Below are 18,241 nucleotides of genomic sequence, written 5' to 3'. Positions count from 1 at the left end.
TTTATATAAAGCTTTTTAGACCCTAAAGTGTCCTGATACCACGCAAGTTGAAAAAATGTCAACTGCAACAAAAACTGTACCTTTGGCAAAGGTTATTGATGTAAAAGGTCCTTGTTTACTCTTTAGAAAGGAAACCTATAAAATCCGAAAACAATTTAAAAAACCTCTAAAGTGCTTACTTTTTAGTAATAGCTTACTACTTAGTAGCTTAGTAGTGCTTTACTACTTAGTAGCATTCCTAAAAACGCTCTCTTAGTAGCAGTCTAAAAACGCTCCACTCTACTCTACGCGCCACTGCCTAATGTGCAAAAATATAAACCAAATTATATATTTTCCATGCATTTGGCCATATATCAATCCTTTCTTCAAAAAGGTTTAACGGCAAAGAAGCAACATTGACGAAATCAAGAAACAAAAAAAAAAAATACACGGAGAGTATATTATTTGGCGTATATGCTATTAGTTTGGTTGGGGGAGGGAGAAAGTAAAGTGAAGTCCTTTTAGGAATGACATAAGTAAGTATTTTCAATCTTTGAAGTTCTTTTCAGGATTTTACAGTGTTTTATTCTGAGGAGGAGAAGCTCCCAAGGGAAGTAGTTAAGAAGTAGTTTATTCTAAGTAAAGGATTTGTCAGTATTCGTTTACAGATCATGGAGGGGAGGCGAGTTAAGGGGAGTAACAGCCCCCTTAAATGCAAGATTATTTCTGATCGCTTTAACACTGCTTTTGAATTTCAGGCTAAAAAACTTACTCTTCCATTTAATTACTAGCCGAATAAGATATATTTAAGGCGATACTATACCTTAAAGGATCACCAGCTCTCGTCCATTATAATTTTTTCTCTTTTTTTTGGCATAACTATTGATTGGACGGTCTTACCGTAATTTATAGAGCTTGGATGAAAGATCAGAATAAGGTATAGAAAACAAAAAGCCAACACCTACTTTCCCGGTAAACTTAAAAAAATCTTTAACTCCTTCCGTTTTGTGCCGGAAATGGAGATGTTCAGTTTTAATGAAACTTGCATCATCAGAAAGCATGAATGTTGTTTTTTTTTTGTTTTTTTTCGATGAAACGGGGCAGAATTATCTATTTAAAATTCATGAAAGGACAGTACATAGTCCTGGTATACCTGCTAGAAAACACTGCGATTTAACAGCATTGGTTGTTCTTTGTTTTGCCACCGACTTTGACTGACAAGGTTGCCAATAAAAGGGACGTTAAATTTCATTTTTTTTTCAATCTAATTTCGTAATCAAAATATAGATTCTCAATTGCTCTAGATGATGACCAGTCCCCTAAGATTATTTACTAATGGACCCCGTTGTCTTTATGACGGTCGGCCAACACTGAGACTCGCAAAATGATTTTAGGGTGTCATGTTCTCTTAAGTAGATACAGTGACATCCTCAATCCCATGCGCATGCACAGAGGAGTTGGTTTCTACAATGTGCATTTGATACTTAGGTGGGTATACTGGGAGTCAATCTCAAACAGTTCGTGGTGCCGAACTGTAAGTAAGGAGCAAACCGGCTCAAAACTTACCGAAACTCTAAAAACGACATTTTAATACTAATAGATGCATGGAAAGAATTAGATTGTTATACTGACTTTAAATAGATAAATTTCATCGAGTTTAGTCTTACCCATGAGTAGTTACATGAGAAGATCTTTCCATGGAGGAACTTTCATGGGGGAAGAAAATTTTCCATGAAGGGGGTGTCGGATTTCCAAGCGTTATTTAAAAAACGATCAGAAATTAAATAAAAAAAAGTTTGTTCAACTGAAAGTAAGGGGCAACTTTGAAACTTAAAATGAGTGGTTTCGTCCCCTAGTCATTACTTCAGTCTTTAAGCAAAGTTCAAACTTTGCTCCAATTCCTTAAGAATGACCCCTGAATCGCAAAGGCCATTTAATTGGAATAAATCCCTCTTTTGAAAGTACTAAAAAACCTTAGCGTAAAAATCAAGGTACTGACGAGAGGGTGAACCCACTCATATGTGTAATAATTTCTATTCGTTTTAAGTTTTAAATGTTGCTCCTTACTTTCAGTTAAAAAAACTTGTTTTTTTTTATTTAATTTACATTAGCAAAGGATTGAAATAACAAAAAAGAAAGAAATATCAAACTCGTTCATAATAGTTAGGGTAAAAATCTAGTGCTGCGTTGACTTGCATTTAAATTTCAAGTCTTTTCTTGACTTGTCGTTTAGCTATGGAAGTTTCAGGTGATGGTTCGTGCATCAGCAAACGAAAAATCGGCTTTCAGTCTTTGCATCGAGACATATCCAAGCTCTACATAGTCGGACTTACGTTTAGCCGATTAAAAAAACTGGCTTTACCGACATTCATGTTTTATATTAAGAATTAGAATGTGGTGCATACTACGCTTGTATTTTTAGTCTGTTAGTACCATATTAACATTGGTGCAAACTCACAAAAATACAGGGAAAGAAAGACAGGGATTGTTTTTTATTTTAAAATGCAAAACTGGAGAAACAAAACTTGTATTTTTCAATATCCAAAAATGGGACAATTGAATATCCAAAAATTGAAATATCTAAAAATGGGACAATTGACCCCTTTTCCCAATTGGAGTTCAGTTACGACATATAGGGGAATTTTATTCCCCCGATTAAAAAAAAAAATTCTTTGGCATTTCATTACAAATATTTCTTTTTAATTTTTATTGAAAAATAGCTTTTTGTATTTATTATAGCTTCTGATAGATATATATATATATATATATATATATATATATATATATATATATATATATATATATATATATATATATATATATATATATATATATACATAGGATAAGGATCCTCCAGAGCCATTGCTGGCGCATAGGGCGTCGAATTGACGTTTCAGTTGCTGGGTGTTTTTACAGGAACAAGTAGCAAGCTTGTCGCCCAATATATATATATATATATATATATATATATATATATATATATATATATATATATATATATATATATATATATATATATATATATATATATATATATATATATATATATATATTATATATATAGAATATTATATATATATATATATATATATATATATATATATATATATATATATATATATATATATATATATATACAGATTATAGCTTTGATAAATTTTGAAAAAGCATATTTGCCCCCCCCCCCACCTTACATTTCCGTGAATTGACGTCACTATTGCGATGCCTCTACAAGTCATTTAACTGGAGTTAAAAGACATTCCAGTTTAACAGCCTTTTTTACAGTAGTAATGTTATCCAATTTAGCTTAGATTTTAACATGTTGGCATTTGTTCATTAATTAGCTCCCGTCAAAGTTAATCTTCCGACCTCGCTTTCTGTTTCTGAAATACATTCGGGAAAAATTTTATAAGCCGAGTATTTATCCTTTAAAAACAAAATCAAATTTTCAAAAGTAAATTTTTAACAGAAATTAAACAGCAAACTTAAGCATTAAAAAGAAAGGAAATTAGCTCATGCATAAAAAGAAAAAAATTACTATGAACTATTTTCGTAAATATTTTATTGAGAGAAAAAAAGATATATTTTATAAAAACAAAATTTGTGTTCCACATTTGTTACGACGGGAGCTTGAAACCTATACAAGGGTTCTCTGACATGCTGAATCTGAGAATATGATTTTCATTAAGGTCACTTAAAGTTTTGGCTGTGTTTCCGCCTTTTTTCAAAAATCAGGCAAATTTTCTCTGGTTCTTAGCTTTTGGTAGGTTGAAAAGGATCAAATCATATTTTCTGTTCAGATCAATATTTATAGCCTTAAGTTAAACTTAAAATAAAAATAAATTAAAATAAAGCTTGTATTGTACTCAGCTTAGATAAACAAAAGTTAATGAAGAACAAAAGAAACTTAAACTGAACAAAACTCAAAATGAAAAATTTAGTCGAATTTAAACAAACAGAAATTACCAAACAAATGGTGGAGTTGCATTTTTAAAACCAATCCCATGGGTAACATTTAACCCTCTGACAAAAATCAGTCAAAAGAGTTTAAACACTTCCTTGTTTACAAAGCTAAAGCGAATCATACAAGGAACTTGCATGATTTCAAAGAGATCTAAAATATTCTTAAAAAGGGAAGAACCTAACACCAAAAAAGGGAAGAAAAATCGATGAAACCAAATTATTGTTTCAGTTGAAAGTTTTTTTTATTACTTTAAAAAGCAGAGTTGTGACAGAGTCAAATTTTAGCGTAAAGAGCGAAGTATTGACGAGAAGGCAGTCCTTTTCATGTAAAGGAATAATTTCTGCTCGTTTCAAGTTCTAATATTGCTCATTACTTTCAGTTGAATAAACCTTTCAACTGAATGGCTTTTTTGTATTTTCATTGAAAAACAAAAAGTTTGCCCCTCCCCACCCTGGCTGTGAAAAATGGATTTCCCCTCTCCAGATTTTCGTGAACCAGCACCACCGAAGGTTGGCAAGTTCGGCTTTAGATCCTTTGTTTACCAAAGGGCTTAGAAAAATTGGAGTGGGTCCTTTCGAAATTCTCCAGTATTTACAGGTATCTCCGGTAATTCTCCGGAAATGTTTCGGTAATTATTTCTGGTATTTAATGTCCCTTTTTACAAATTGAATTATGTTCCCATGTTTCCTGCTTCATGGCAAAAATGGAAACTGTCCCGCTCCATAAGTCGTAGCTAAAAGGGGATGTTCAAATGATTTGGACATTTCCATGACACCCTGGCAAGACAATAAAAAGTGACTTAGCGTTTTCGACATGGAGACAAAAGCTGGTGGTAAACAAAGATCTTTTCTGTAAACTCTGCCTTATTTGGAGCCCCTTGCAGAAAAGAAAGTAAAATGTGACCGGTAGTCAAGGTTGCCACTAAATTTACAATAGAAAGTGTCCCGAACCCATTGCAAAAAAGTTTTAATGTCCCAAAGCCGACAAAAGTTCGAAAAAATGATTTTTTTTTTAGTTACTTTTATTTATTTGTTTTAAAACGTGGCCTTTGCTAGATTCTAATTTCGACAGGCTTCTTATGTATTTGTCCACGAATAGTAAATTGAATCTCTAATAAATACTTAAATGTATATACAATTACTGAAAATGTATCACATACGAAATTAAATATAAAACCAAGTTTTTTTAAATTCAAAGTAAGGACCGACATTAAGTTGAAAGTCAAAATTTGGTGTGAAGAGCTAGGGTTGAGGAAGGCACAGCCCCCTTCATATACCGAATAGAACCTGTTCGTTTTGAGTTTTAATGTCTTTCCTAACTATCCATTGAAATTTTATTTTTTTATTGAATCTCTTGCCTTTTTTTACATCATACCAAAACATTTCCTTACCTATCCCCTTGTATAATTTCCCCTATAAAAGGAGAAAAGATTTTCTCCTCATGAAAAGTTCTCCCTCACAGAAACCCCCTTCCACGCAAAAAAAAAAACATCCGTATACTTCTTATTCACAAATATTCCGTATATAAACTACTGGCAAATTGATCAACTTACAGCCCTTTCCCCGTACTGTGGGGCATTTTGTCTTCCGTTATAGTACAGTATTTGGACCTTTCAACTATGCTGAATCGAATGGCTATATGAAAATTTTGGTCAGATGTCTTTGGGGAAAGTTTGGGCTTGGGAGGGGGGCTAGTTGCTCTCACTTTTAAAATACCTTTTTATGGTATTTTCACTTAACAATTGAAAGAAAAATAATTACCACCTAGATAACAAGAAATACGTTTTTACAACCCCACCCTCTATAGCAGTATATTGACACCACTGATCCATAGTGTAAGTTGTTAACAAACATCAATCGAATAAAAAAAGCTAGACTTTGTGGAGCTAAATCTGTGGAGCACCAAATTGTCAGAGCATATGGTACCATAGCTTAGGAACCAAGATCTTTTAGAACAGGAATCCAGTACGTGAGCCATTTTAACAAGGAGAAACATGCTTTTCTAAAAATCTGTTTTAAATCTTTTTATCCAGAGATTTTTTTGCGCATTTTTGGTAGTCCCGCTTTGTTACCGATTTTACCCGCTTCTTTACCCGCTAGTATTTACCCGCTTTTGTTTCTATCCATTATTGCTACGTGAAGTTTTTAGCAATTAAAAATAATGCAAACCCTCATTATTTCATTTATATGAAAGTTTAAACCAATGAAAAGTATAAACGGATAAGTCACAACATATTTTTCAAGTAAACTCTCTGTTCTTGCTGTGGTTATACTTTACAAGTAAAGTATACAAAATTTCAATACATTATACATATGCTACTAGGTATGCTAAGGAGGGCTTATGTTTGTGCATTTTCCTCAGAAATATTTTGAAGCATTTTTAAATTGAGCAGACTGTTTTTTAACAGTTCGTTATGAATTTGCGGAGAGGGTGTGGGCGTATAGAAAAAACGAAAAATTATAGTAGAAATGGAACATGAATCTGCGAATAAGTTTAAAAATTCAATCAAATGCTAAATTACTCCAATTAACAAAAACTGGAACAGTGCCAATTTTCTAAATGGTAAATACTGTTAAATGGTAACATGGTAAATGGTAAACCATTAGAAATTACTAATTACCATTAGAAAATGGATTTTCTAAATGGTAAATGGTAATAACTTATTTAATAGATCTTAAATGTCAGACGGAACTGGAACAGTGCCAATTTTCTAAATGGTAAATACTGTTAAATGGTAACATGGTAAATGGTAAACCATTAGAAATTACTAATTACCATTAGAAAATGGATTTTCTAAATGGTAAATGGTAATAACTTATTTAATAGATCTTAAATGTCAGATGGAACATGAGTTTTTCAGTCAAAACTTCTTCAGTAGTCTTTTGATTATCTGCAAAATTTATTGCCGGGACAACCACAGTAAAGCGAACTTCGTGGAAGATCCAAAATGGAATGAAAGAACTTAAAATCAACATAAAAACATTCTGTCGGTGACAAGAGATTATTACTATTCATTAATTCTGAACTCTATTAGTATTTAATTAAAGTTAAATTCTTATACAGTAAGGATTATTATTATAGGGTAATCACAATCATAACCCAATTAGGTTACTAAGTATTTCTTACTGTTTCTCGTAAATATATGTACTCTGGTTCCTTGGAGGACTGGAAACAACCCACACGGTGAATTATATACCGTTTGATAATGAGGAGTTTACTTTAGAAGCAATTAAGTGTGTTCGCATAGGAGGTAAATTTCTGGGCATGTGTCAGGAAATTTCGGGTCTATGCCCTTCCAGAGTCTTGATATTTTTTTTTTCACTTTTGTCAAAGCCCAAACTCCCCTACTTCAAAACAGAATCCTATGTATGTACTTGTAAGCTGACATCTCCACTCAGGGTTGTATCCAATATTTTTTGGTGGTGGGCTTGGGGTGGTTACAAAATGTCCTTTTCAGGGAGGGAGGTTACAAAAACATTTTTAAAATGCATCATACATTTGTTTATATTCATTTTTGTTACGCCTATACGCGTCAGACAAATATTTCGGGAGGATGGTCAGACCCCCTAAGCCTGCTGCCCCTTCTCCTATAGGTACAGCTTTGTTTCCTCAGCCGTTCTCAATGCAAAAACAAGGGGGAAAACCACAAAAATAAAGTAGTGAAAATTACGGGTCACCCTCTCACTAAAACGGTAAAAAGTGACTGAATAAAAAACTTAATTCAATAATAACACTAAGGATTAATTAAAGCTCTGATTACTCCTAACTTTTTGAATTTTCTACTTCATCAGGTTTTGCAACCTGATGAAAACTCGGATATTTCAAATCCTGGACATATGTTAACTCTTAAAAGAAAACTTTTTTTTATTCTCTCACCTTTCCATCGGTAAAGTAAGAAGGTAATTCTTCACTTTCATTTATTTTTGCTTTTGAAATTTTTATTTTATTCTTCTTACATTGAGGGGAGTTGAGCGGAGATGTCAGCCAAAATTTTCGCATCTCCATTCTTTTTTTCACTGGTTATAAATCACCCCCTTATCCTTCTTTTGCCTCGTATTATCCTGCTAAAGCAGTTTGGATTCAGATGTTTCTTGTGTTCTAAGGATATCTTTCGCAACTTAACATAAGATATTAAACTTTAAATTCTTAATCGTAACATTTTACGATGATTTATATCAGGGCTCTCAGACATGTTTAATCTGTTGATGTAACTATCATCCAAACTAAACTCTTTTCGGAGGGTGTTTTCCTGAGGAGGAATATACCTTCCAATATCACATAATTATAATACGAATTACGATATTATACAGATTTTTCATTCTATTAACGTTTGCTGGGGGAACTTTAACACATGTTTAGAATTATATTGAAAAGGTGTACTTTTTAAGTATATTATTACCAAAATTTCTTTTACGGTTTTGGCTTCTTTTGCCAAGGGTCAGTATTTTCCTACCGTCCATTACCATGAACAGTATTATCTTAGCTGTAAGAGAACACGTTACATGCATGCATATTCACACTCTTTATGAACATTAGTTTTCTTTTAATTTACTGATAGATTTTCCCAAAGTAACCATTAAGCCTGCGTAATCACTAACTAAAAGAATAACATTTATCATCATAATTAAGAAATACTGACATTAACGATCTCTAATTTGCATTAATTGCTTGCTCAGAATTTAGATTAAAAATATAAATCAAGGGCTTGCTAATGTAAACAAGAAAGTGAGCTGGTTCAGAATACAATAACAGGCATTCTACCTAAGATCGTGTGAGAAGTTTTGATTCTTCCCTTAACCTAAATCTGTCTTCTAAACATGAAACAAGAACTCTAAGAAAATCAAGAACAATTGTCAGTAAAAGGGATGTCGTTGGGGGTGCGGCAGATCCCCCCAATAACATTAAGAAAAATATTATATATCCTATTCCCCTTGACTATTCAGATATGGAACCCTCTTGCCCCCACCCCTTAATACAAATGCTAGAAATCACCCCTATCTGTAAAAGTACTTACCCGCAGCTGATATTGGAAAATTTTCCTAGGAAAGTATTTTTTAATCTTTATTTTTTTAAATAAATACTTTTGTTAAAATTCTGATCCAAGTTCAATAAAGATTTAACTTTTAAATTTTAATTTGATTTTTTATTTTAATTTAATTTTTAGTTAATACTTGAATTTAATTCTTTATTATTTAATTCAATTTTACTAATTTTAATCTACGAAATATATACCAAAGGCATTGAAACAAACCTAGGCTATGAATCAGAGAGAAAAAGTAAGATTTTTTTAGTATACCTTCATGTTAAAAAGTTTGATTTGATTTAATTGGCTTATTTTTGTGATGTATTTTCGCACGTCATAAACTTAACCTAAACTACCACATTTTTTTCTTGCAAATTATAATCACACTTATCTCTTTATCACATTATTTTGATCTGTATTATATTCACTCATAAATTAAGTGTTCGATTTTAAGGCAGTAGAGAGTCCACAAAAAGCTGATGTTTCTGTATGAACTTTTAAGCCAGTAAAAGGAAAAAAAAGTTTTTGAGTCACAACATTTCTTTATAGTAAAATCTCTGTTTCTCTTTGTTCAAACTGCATGTTTCTTTCTAAAAGATGAAAGGATCTTAGTTGACCAAAACGGTTTTTGAGTCACAACATTTCTTTATAGTTAAATCTCTGTTTCTCTTTGTTCAAACTGCGTGTTTCCTTCTAAAAGCTGAAAGGATCTTAGTTGACCAAAACGGGTGGCTATAGTATCTCTAAAACTAGGAGTTTGTTTGAATTGTTCCTAAAATTGCTTGCAAATATTTTAGGGGGAGATAAAAGGGGGGTTTTCTTATGCGCAATACGCATCTGTCATTTATCGCTATCATCTGAACAATCATCTGTTTGGTCAGCTGTGTTCTGTCTTTTAAGCACCCGGCCAGAATCCCGTGTCATCCAAACTCAAGACTGTGGGGGGGATTACAACCGTGACGAAAAAAATAGAGGGTAGATTTCGGAGAATTTTGTTATAAGATTTTGCCGTTACCCTGAGTTATGATTTCTTGGATTCAAGTAATCTTAAAATTTAAAAATGAAATAAATAGCAAAAAGTAGCGGGAATCTGACCTCTATTCGTCATTGTATTTCTGTGGTCACAAGTTCATCATCTTTCTGTCATATCTATCATCTCGATATTTATAGTTTCAATAGTTGAAGTGAAATGCTAGAGGATTTTTTTTTTTCACCACTACCATAGCTTCCAAGAATATCATGGCTTCCAAGAAAAACCGTTGTATCAACCAATTTCCTTTTTTTGCCAAGAACAGTTTCAAGCTTTTCATGAAAACAACTTTTCGTCAAGGATTCAAGATAGAAAAAATATGCGGTAATGTTTGGCAAAGACTGCCCTCCTAGACTAGCTACAATAGGAACAAAATTTTACTTCATTCTTACGGTAGAACCTCAATTTAAACTGATTTGTGTATTCAATTTCAGTTTAGTGGCCTCTCAGTCAACAATTCCTCCCCCTCTTCCTTTAATAGCTAGATCTACCCTAAACATTAGACATTAAATTTTAAGTTCTAACACTAATTTTGCTGATTTTTTTTTGTTTGGCATTCTTATTCTGTTGCACTTATTTTCATCAACAGTCCATTCATTACCCCCACCCCCCGAAAAAAACTCAATGCTTAGCTTAGGGCTATATTCATACCTTAGGGAAGGGGTTATATTCAGATATTAGGGGAGGAGGGGCTGGTGGGATGAGGCACAATAAAACTTAAAGCAAGTAAAATAATCAATCGTATAAACATTATTACTCAGTTTTTATAAAATTAGGTGAGAATTTTGGGATTATTATTACTAGTTTAAAAGTGTTTGGAAAGGATTGCGCAATCATTTAATTCTTGAGTTACACCGTTTTTTACAAGTAAATTCTATCTCTCTGTGGTTTGAGGATACCACTTAGTGATAAGATACCACAGGTCCTGTATGAAAATTAGAGATTGAGACTATCTGGTACGTGCATCACAAATAGGGCTCAAGGCCGTATACAGGGGGGGGGTAGAGGGTTTTGAGGGCTGGGACAAAATCTTCGGGAGGATTCGGTAGATTATTAAACTTAGAAAATAAAAAAATGAAGTAGAGAAATTTGATATTTTGTTGATATTTGGACATTTACGGGTAAAATGTGTGAGTTCATTACGGGAATAACGTACCAGTTATAACAAATCACAACAAATAATTATTTAACACGAGCCTATTACGGTAGATAATATAATCGAAATATTTTTTCTGTTGTAATATATTAAAGTAAAATATATCCATCTAAAAGTTGTTATAAATAAATATTATGAAATAAATTTCTTTATAATTAACGTTATAGATTACAAACGGTAATATGATGGGATAAAGTACAGTGTTGTATTGAAATCTGAATACTTATGACCAACTATTTTGTATCCATTGCAGGGATAACATATCCTTTACCCTGAATAAAAATTTAAGTCTGTTTTCATAAATATTATAATTAAAAATTTTTATCAGTTATAATACATCAAAATAAAATACATCCGTTATAAAAATTATAAGGAATAAATATTATTAAGCACGTCCTTTATAATAAATATAAAGGATAGATTCGAAATTGGGGTGCTGGCACAAATGCTTCAATTAGTTTATTTTTCGATAAAAATTTTCAAAAGATTTTCAGTTAAGAATATTGTTTCAAGTTAATTTTACCAATAAAATATATTAGAATTTGAATTCAGGTGCGAGTCAATTGTATGCCACTTTTAATAAAGAGCGGTTTTAATTTTCTAAATAGATTGCGAATTTGCCAACTAAGCGGTATTCTGGGGGGTTGGGAAATTTTCTTTTTAAGTCTAATGACGTGGGGAGATTTGTTAAATGGTAGAAATGATGAGCTGTTGCTGTGGATCTTTAAATCCATATCTCCTAGATATATAGTGGCAATAGGCGGTTTTATTTTAAAGGGTTTAAAGACTCGAGTTACCTTTTATTTATTTGTATTAATAAGATATCCAATGATTAATTATTATGCTTGTATATTATGCTTATTTGTATCAGTTTTGTATATGACTTTACCAGCCTTGAAATACATAAATAAAATGATCAAAAAGGGTGGAATGAAGGGAATAAAACACGGAATCGTATTGATATCTGGCTACGTTTGACTAACGAATTTGTATTCGTAACAAGTTATGTTACAATTGAGTGTATTTTCTGCAATATAGCTGTGTCTGCTACCTGTTTTGAGTAACTTACTTGCCAACAGAGATCCATTTTCTATCCTGATATGTGTGTTAAAAGGAAGATGCTTACTGGTCCCAGGTTTCCAGGCAACTGAGGAGTGTTTCTTATGAACCTTAGTCTTCCTAGTTCCAGAGTGCCAGGAAAAAGAGAAATGGTCACCTTTCAGCAGCCGCAACACCCCAAAGTGTAGCTAGCGGCAAGCTCTGAAAGAAAAGGAATTGTGTGAAAAATGTGGACTACATAGGGGATGATGCTGTTAAGAAGGGACTATTTAACTAGGATTCTGGTTCTTACTTCAAGTATGCTCTTTTGCAAACTAGATTTGCTCTTTTGCAATTGAGATTTAACAATTGCAAAATTCAATGAAGAGATAGGTTTCTAATTTAGTTAATTTTTTTTTCAAATAGTTACTGCTAAAAAAAATTTTTTAATTCATCTAAATACAGCGAAAATTTGTGTGCTTATGCCTGGAAAATGTTTCGTTAAATAAGAACCGAGACTAAAGCGAGTATCTAGTTCAGAGGGAAATCAGGTCAACAGTTTTTTTTAGACATCTCGTAAAGTTCACGGCCTTGAGACTCGGCCCCCTGAAGATCCCATTCTTTCTAAATTTCCAGACCAATCTTACTGAAACTAACAAATAAAAAATTTTTCATTATGGAAACCTTTAAAAAAATCCCAAGCCCCTGTCTGTTTTAAATGTCTTGATACCTTAGTTAAAAAAAACTGGAAATTATAGCAGCATGGATAATAAAATGATATTATTATAATAAGCTTTAGAATTCAATTAAAGGAACAACCGTACATTTATCTTTTTCCTGCAATATCAAAAACTTAGAATGTATTCCTTGTTACTAATAGAGCAAATTTTTTGAAAGACCTCTCCCTTCAAAGAAAAAGTGTCCAAAGTCCTGTGGTGGTGCAGTGGGTTTGACCTTAGATTGGTAATACGGGACCCAGAGATCGAATCATGCTGCAGCAATGCACTGCAGGGCCGACGCAGGGACCTTAGTAGTTAAGAAGCGTCGTTAATCTGATACAAAAGTATCTAAGTTTTGCTGCCAACACGGTATTGCATAAGAACTCGCTTTATTATGAAATACCTAGCAAACTCCCCTTATTTCGGTCAAAGCCTAGTTTGTCAAGACTGTTGTAAAAATCATTGCTAAAAAATGTTTGCATTATTAACAACAATATGGAGTCATATTTTAAGCAGTATGGTTTTTCCTTTGAAGTGTAAAATTAAAAAAAAATGGTAAGGGTATTATTAGTAGATACTAGCTGTTGGGGTCGCCCCCACCCCAACACCTAGTTGGTGGGGGCGCTTCGTGCCCTCCAAGCCCCCCGCGCGCGTAAGTCGTTACGCGCCATATTAGTTACGCGCCATTGTAGTTGTGTCCCCGTGTCCCACCTGTGAATATGTATATATATATATATATATATATATATATATATATATATATATATATATATATATATATATATATATATATATATATATATTTATATATATATATATATATATATATATATATATATATATATATATATATATATATATTTATATATATATACATATATATATATATATATATATATATATATATATATATATATATATATATATATATATATATATATATATATATATATATATATATATATATTTAACTACGTAAAACATGCAAATATACAACATTCTTTGCTGTCCCATTGTCTGTCCATATAAATAGATTGTCAGGTTTCATAATAATTGTCCATGGGAAAACAATCCATATTCAGATCTATACCGCATTTTTCTAACGATTGCCCTTGAGCTTTGTTGATGGTGATTGCTAATCGAGCATTCCCTCTGTCCCCGTCGCCATTTATATATCCTCCTGTGCCCCCGGCGTCCCCGTTGTAGTTGTGTCCCTGTGTTCTGGTCGTCATTTATATTCCCTGTGTCCCGGTTGTCATTTGTGTCCCGGTATCCCAGTCTGTAATCTCTCTTTGAGTGTCCCGGTCGTCATTTATATTCCCTAAGTCCCGGTGTCCCGGTCTGTAATTTCTCTTTGAGTGTCCCGGTCGTCATTTATATTCCCTGTGCCCCGGTCGTCATTTGTGTCCCGGTGTCCCGGTCTGTAGTGTCATCTTATAATGACGTCATATACAAAGCCTTATATACTTATAATGACGTCAAATGCAAACCCACAAACAAACAAACATGCATATATACAACTTATTTTTATATATATAGATACAGTTTCTTCTTTAGTTTTTTTTTCTTTTTTTAGTTTTTTCTTTTTTTTAGTTTCTTCTTTTTATTGATTTGTTTTCTTCACATTGTCAATGTTCATTCTAACATTGACACTTGGAAAAATCTTTACGTGCCAAGCATGCTAAAGATCCAACAATTTATATTAAACCTCAAAATTTGGGGTATCTGTTTTAAGGTTTTCGAATTACTTTAATCTATTGTCAAAATATATTGAAATATTTGTGCAATTCCCAGTTTTTTTTAGTTGTTTCTTTTTTTAGTTTTTTAGCTTTTTTAAGTTTTTTTCTTTTTAGTTTTTTATCTTTTTTATTTTTTTACGTTTTTTCTTTTTAGGTTTTTTTCTTTTTTTAGTTTTTTATTATTTTTTTTTTTTTAGTTTTTTCTTTTTAGTTTTTTTTAGTTTTTTGCCATTTTTCTTTTTTCGAATTACTTTAATCTATTGTCAAAATATTTCGAAATATTTATGCAATTTCCAGTTTTTACATTCTAGTTTGTTTTCTTTTATATATATAGAAGATATAATCTGGCGTAACAGACAAAGTGTAACAGACATAACAGACAGACAACTTATTTATATATATATAGATTAAGATAATAATGTGACAACAATCTACAAGAGGGGAAGTTTGAGGTATCCCCCCCGAAGCCTGCGATTTGGCTCCGATGTGTCATTGCTATATGCTAGGAATTACAATACATAGGTGTTTATTTCGAGGGATTGGCGTTACCTCGGAAGAAAGGGTAACTTTGAAAAAAAAAAGGCAGGCAGGTTGTAGGAAACATATGGACGTAAGCCTACAATACAGAAAATTTTTGAGTAGGAGTGAGGGAGGAAGAAGGGGTGGCACGAGCCCTTCTTATATGCTTTCTAGCATGGCTTATTTTCGCTCAAAATATTGCAGTCGAAAATAATTCATTTTAAAAGGCTTCAGTTTTAGTTTTAACTGTAGCGGGAATATATCTATGACACAGCTTTCAAGCTTACTAAATTGATTATGGAGGTAAAACAATGTGTTTTGAGAGAAAAGTAAAGAGTGATGTTCAAAATTTCAAAGTGCAGGCTAGGAGATAGGAGGAAGGTGCACACAGTTTAGTAGCAGGTTAGGAGCAAAATGCATATAAGAATTCAGTCAAGGAAAGGAAGAATTGAGTCCTAAAAAGAAAAAAACCTATGGGTATAAAGATATAAACTAAAACAAACAGAAAACTGTAAAGAATAACTGGCATAACTGAATATGGTACTGGATTCCCCACAGATTAAACTAATTGCTTTCAACTGAAGCTTAAAAAAAGAAGTTGAAAATTGAAACGAACAGAGATGGTCGTACATATAAGAAAGGCTACCACCCCTAGCCCTCCACTTTTTACGCTCTGGGTTGCAGCGGTGGCTTGCAACCTAGTAAGAGACGATCACGTTCCATAATAAGACTATAATATATAACGATCTCTTATAACTAAAATTTCTTTTTTAAATTTCAAATTTGAAAGATATTGCTTTAAATCTATATATCTATCTATATATATAAAAATAAGTTGTCTGTGGATCTGTGGATGGATCAGGTGACGTCACCTGAAAAAACTGGATCAGGTGACGTCAAAACTGAAAAAACTAAAAAAAGGCAAAAACTACAAAAAAAACTAAAAACTAATAAAAAAAATAAAAAAGCTAAAAAACTAAAAAAACTAAAAAAAGGCAAAAACTACAAAAAAAACTAAAAACTAATAAAAAAGCTAAAAAACTAAAAAAACTAAAAAAAGGCAAAAACTACAAAAAAAACTAAAAACTAATAAAAAAATAAAAAAGCTAAAAAACTAAAAAAACTAAAAAAACTAAAAAAAAGGTAAAAAACTAAAAAAACTAAAAACTAAAAAAAACTAAAAAATAGGAAAAAACTGAAAAAAAAGCTAAAATAAAGGTAAAAACCAATAAAAAACTATAAAAAAAACTGAAAAAACTAAAAAAAGGCAAAAACTACAAAAAAAAACTAAAAACTAATAAAAAAAGTAAAAAAGCTAAAAAACTAAAAAAACTAAAAAAACTAAAAAAAGGTAAAAAACTAAAAAAAATAAAAAATAAAAAAAACTAAAAAAAGGAAAAAACTAAAAAAACTAAAAAAAGGAAAAAACTACAAAAAAAACTAAAAACTAATAAAAAAAATAAAAAAGTTAAAAAACTAAAAAAACTAAAAAAACTAAAAAAAGGTAAAAAACTAAAAAAACTAAAAACTAAAAAAAACTAAAAAAAAGGAAAAAACTGAAAAATAAGCTAAAATAAAGGTAAAAACCAATAAAAAACTAAAAAAAAACTGAAAAAACTAAAAAAAGGCAAAAACTACAAAAAAAAACTAAAAACTAATAAAAAAAGTAAAAAAGCTAAAAAACTAAAAAAACTAAAAAAAACTAAAAAAAAGGTAAAAAACTAAAAAAAATAAAAAATAAAAAAAACTAAAAAAAAGGAAAAAACTGAAAAATAAGCTAAAATAAAGGTAAAAACCAATAAAAAACTAAAAAGAAAAAAAGGAAAAAACTAAAAAAAATTTTCATCTAAAAAACTAAAAAAACTAAAAAAGGTAAAAACTAGATTAAAGTAATTCGAAAAAAGAAAAATGGTAAAAAACTAAAAAAAAACTAAAAAGAAAAAACTAAAAAAAAAAATAAAAATTGAAAAAATAAAAAAAAGAAAAAACCCAAAAAGAAAAAACATAAAAAAATAAAAAGATAAAAAACTAAAAAAAACTAAAAAAGCTAAAAAACTAAAAAAAAAGAAAAAACTAAACAAACTGGGAATTGCACAAATATTTCAATATATTTTGACAATATATATAAAAATAAGTTGTCTGTCCATTACGCCAGATTATATCTTCTATATATATAAAAGAAAACAAACTAGAATGTAAAAACTGGAAATTGCATAAATATTTCGAAATATTTTGACAATAGGTTAAAGTAATTCGAAAAAACAAAAATGGTAAAAAACTAAAAACAAAACTAAAAAGAAAAAACTAAAAAAAAACTAAATAAAAAATTAAAAAAAGAAAAAAACTTAAAAAGGAAAAATGTAAAAAAAATAAAAAGGTAAAAAACTAAAAAGAAAAAAAACTAAAAAAAACCTAAACAGCTAAAAAAAAAGAAAAAACTAAAAAAACTGGGAATTCCACAAATGTTTCAATATATTTTGACAAAAGATTAAGGTAATTCGAAAACCTTAAAACAGATACCCAAAATTTTGAGGTTTATTATCAATAAAAAGAAGAAACTTAAAAAAGAAAAACTAAAAAAGAAAAAAATAAGAAAAGAAAAAACTATAAAAGAAAAAAAACTGAAATGAAACTGTATCTATATCTTCTATATATATAAAAATAAGTTGTCTGTCTGTCTGTGGATGGATCAGGTGACGTCACCTGAAAAAACTGAATCAGGTGACGTCAAAACTGAAAAAACTAAAAAAAGGCAAAAACTACTAAAAAAACTAAAAACTAATAAAAAAAATAAAAAAGCTAAAAAACTAAAAAAACTAAAAAAAGGCAAAAACTACAAAAAAAAACTAAAAACTAATAAAAAAGCTAAAAAACTAAAAAAACTAAAAAAAGGCAAAAACTACAAAAAAACTAAAAACTAAAAAAACTAAAAAAACTAAAAAAAGGTAAAAAACTAAAAAAACTAAAAACTAAAAAAAACTAAAAAAAGGAAAAAACTGAAAAATAAGCTAAAATAAAGGTAAAAACCAATAAAAAACTAAAAAAAAACTGAAAAAACTAAAAAAAGGCAAAAA

General features: G+C 30.6%; 1 long non-coding RNA gene across 6 annotated transcripts in view; it reads right to left on the bottom strand.

Annotated features, from left to right (window-relative positions):
* The window catches only part of LOC136029892 (uncharacterized), a 268,714-nt gene extending 256,289 nt beyond the window's left edge, over positions 1-12,425 (bottom strand). For 2 of the 6 annotated variants that reach the window (XR_010618136.1, XR_010618135.1), the window contains exon 1: positions 12,222-12,419. This is a non-coding gene — a long non-coding RNA (uncharacterized LOC136029892). Of the gene's footprint in view, positions 1-12,221 lie in introns of all 6 variants that reach the window. The other 4 variants (XR_010618137.1, XR_010618134.1, XR_010618133.1 and 1 more) reach the window with 4 other exon arrangements.
* Positions 12,426-18,241: the final 5,816 nt, after the last annotated feature.

This window comes from Artemia franciscana, chromosome 8 (genome assembly GCF_032884065.1).
Source record: "Artemia franciscana chromosome 8, ASM3288406v1, whole genome shotgun sequence".
NCBI lineage: Eukaryota > Metazoa > Arthropoda > Branchiopoda > Anostraca > Artemiidae > Artemia > Artemia franciscana.
This window is presented reverse-complemented; position numbering and strand designations above follow the sequence as displayed.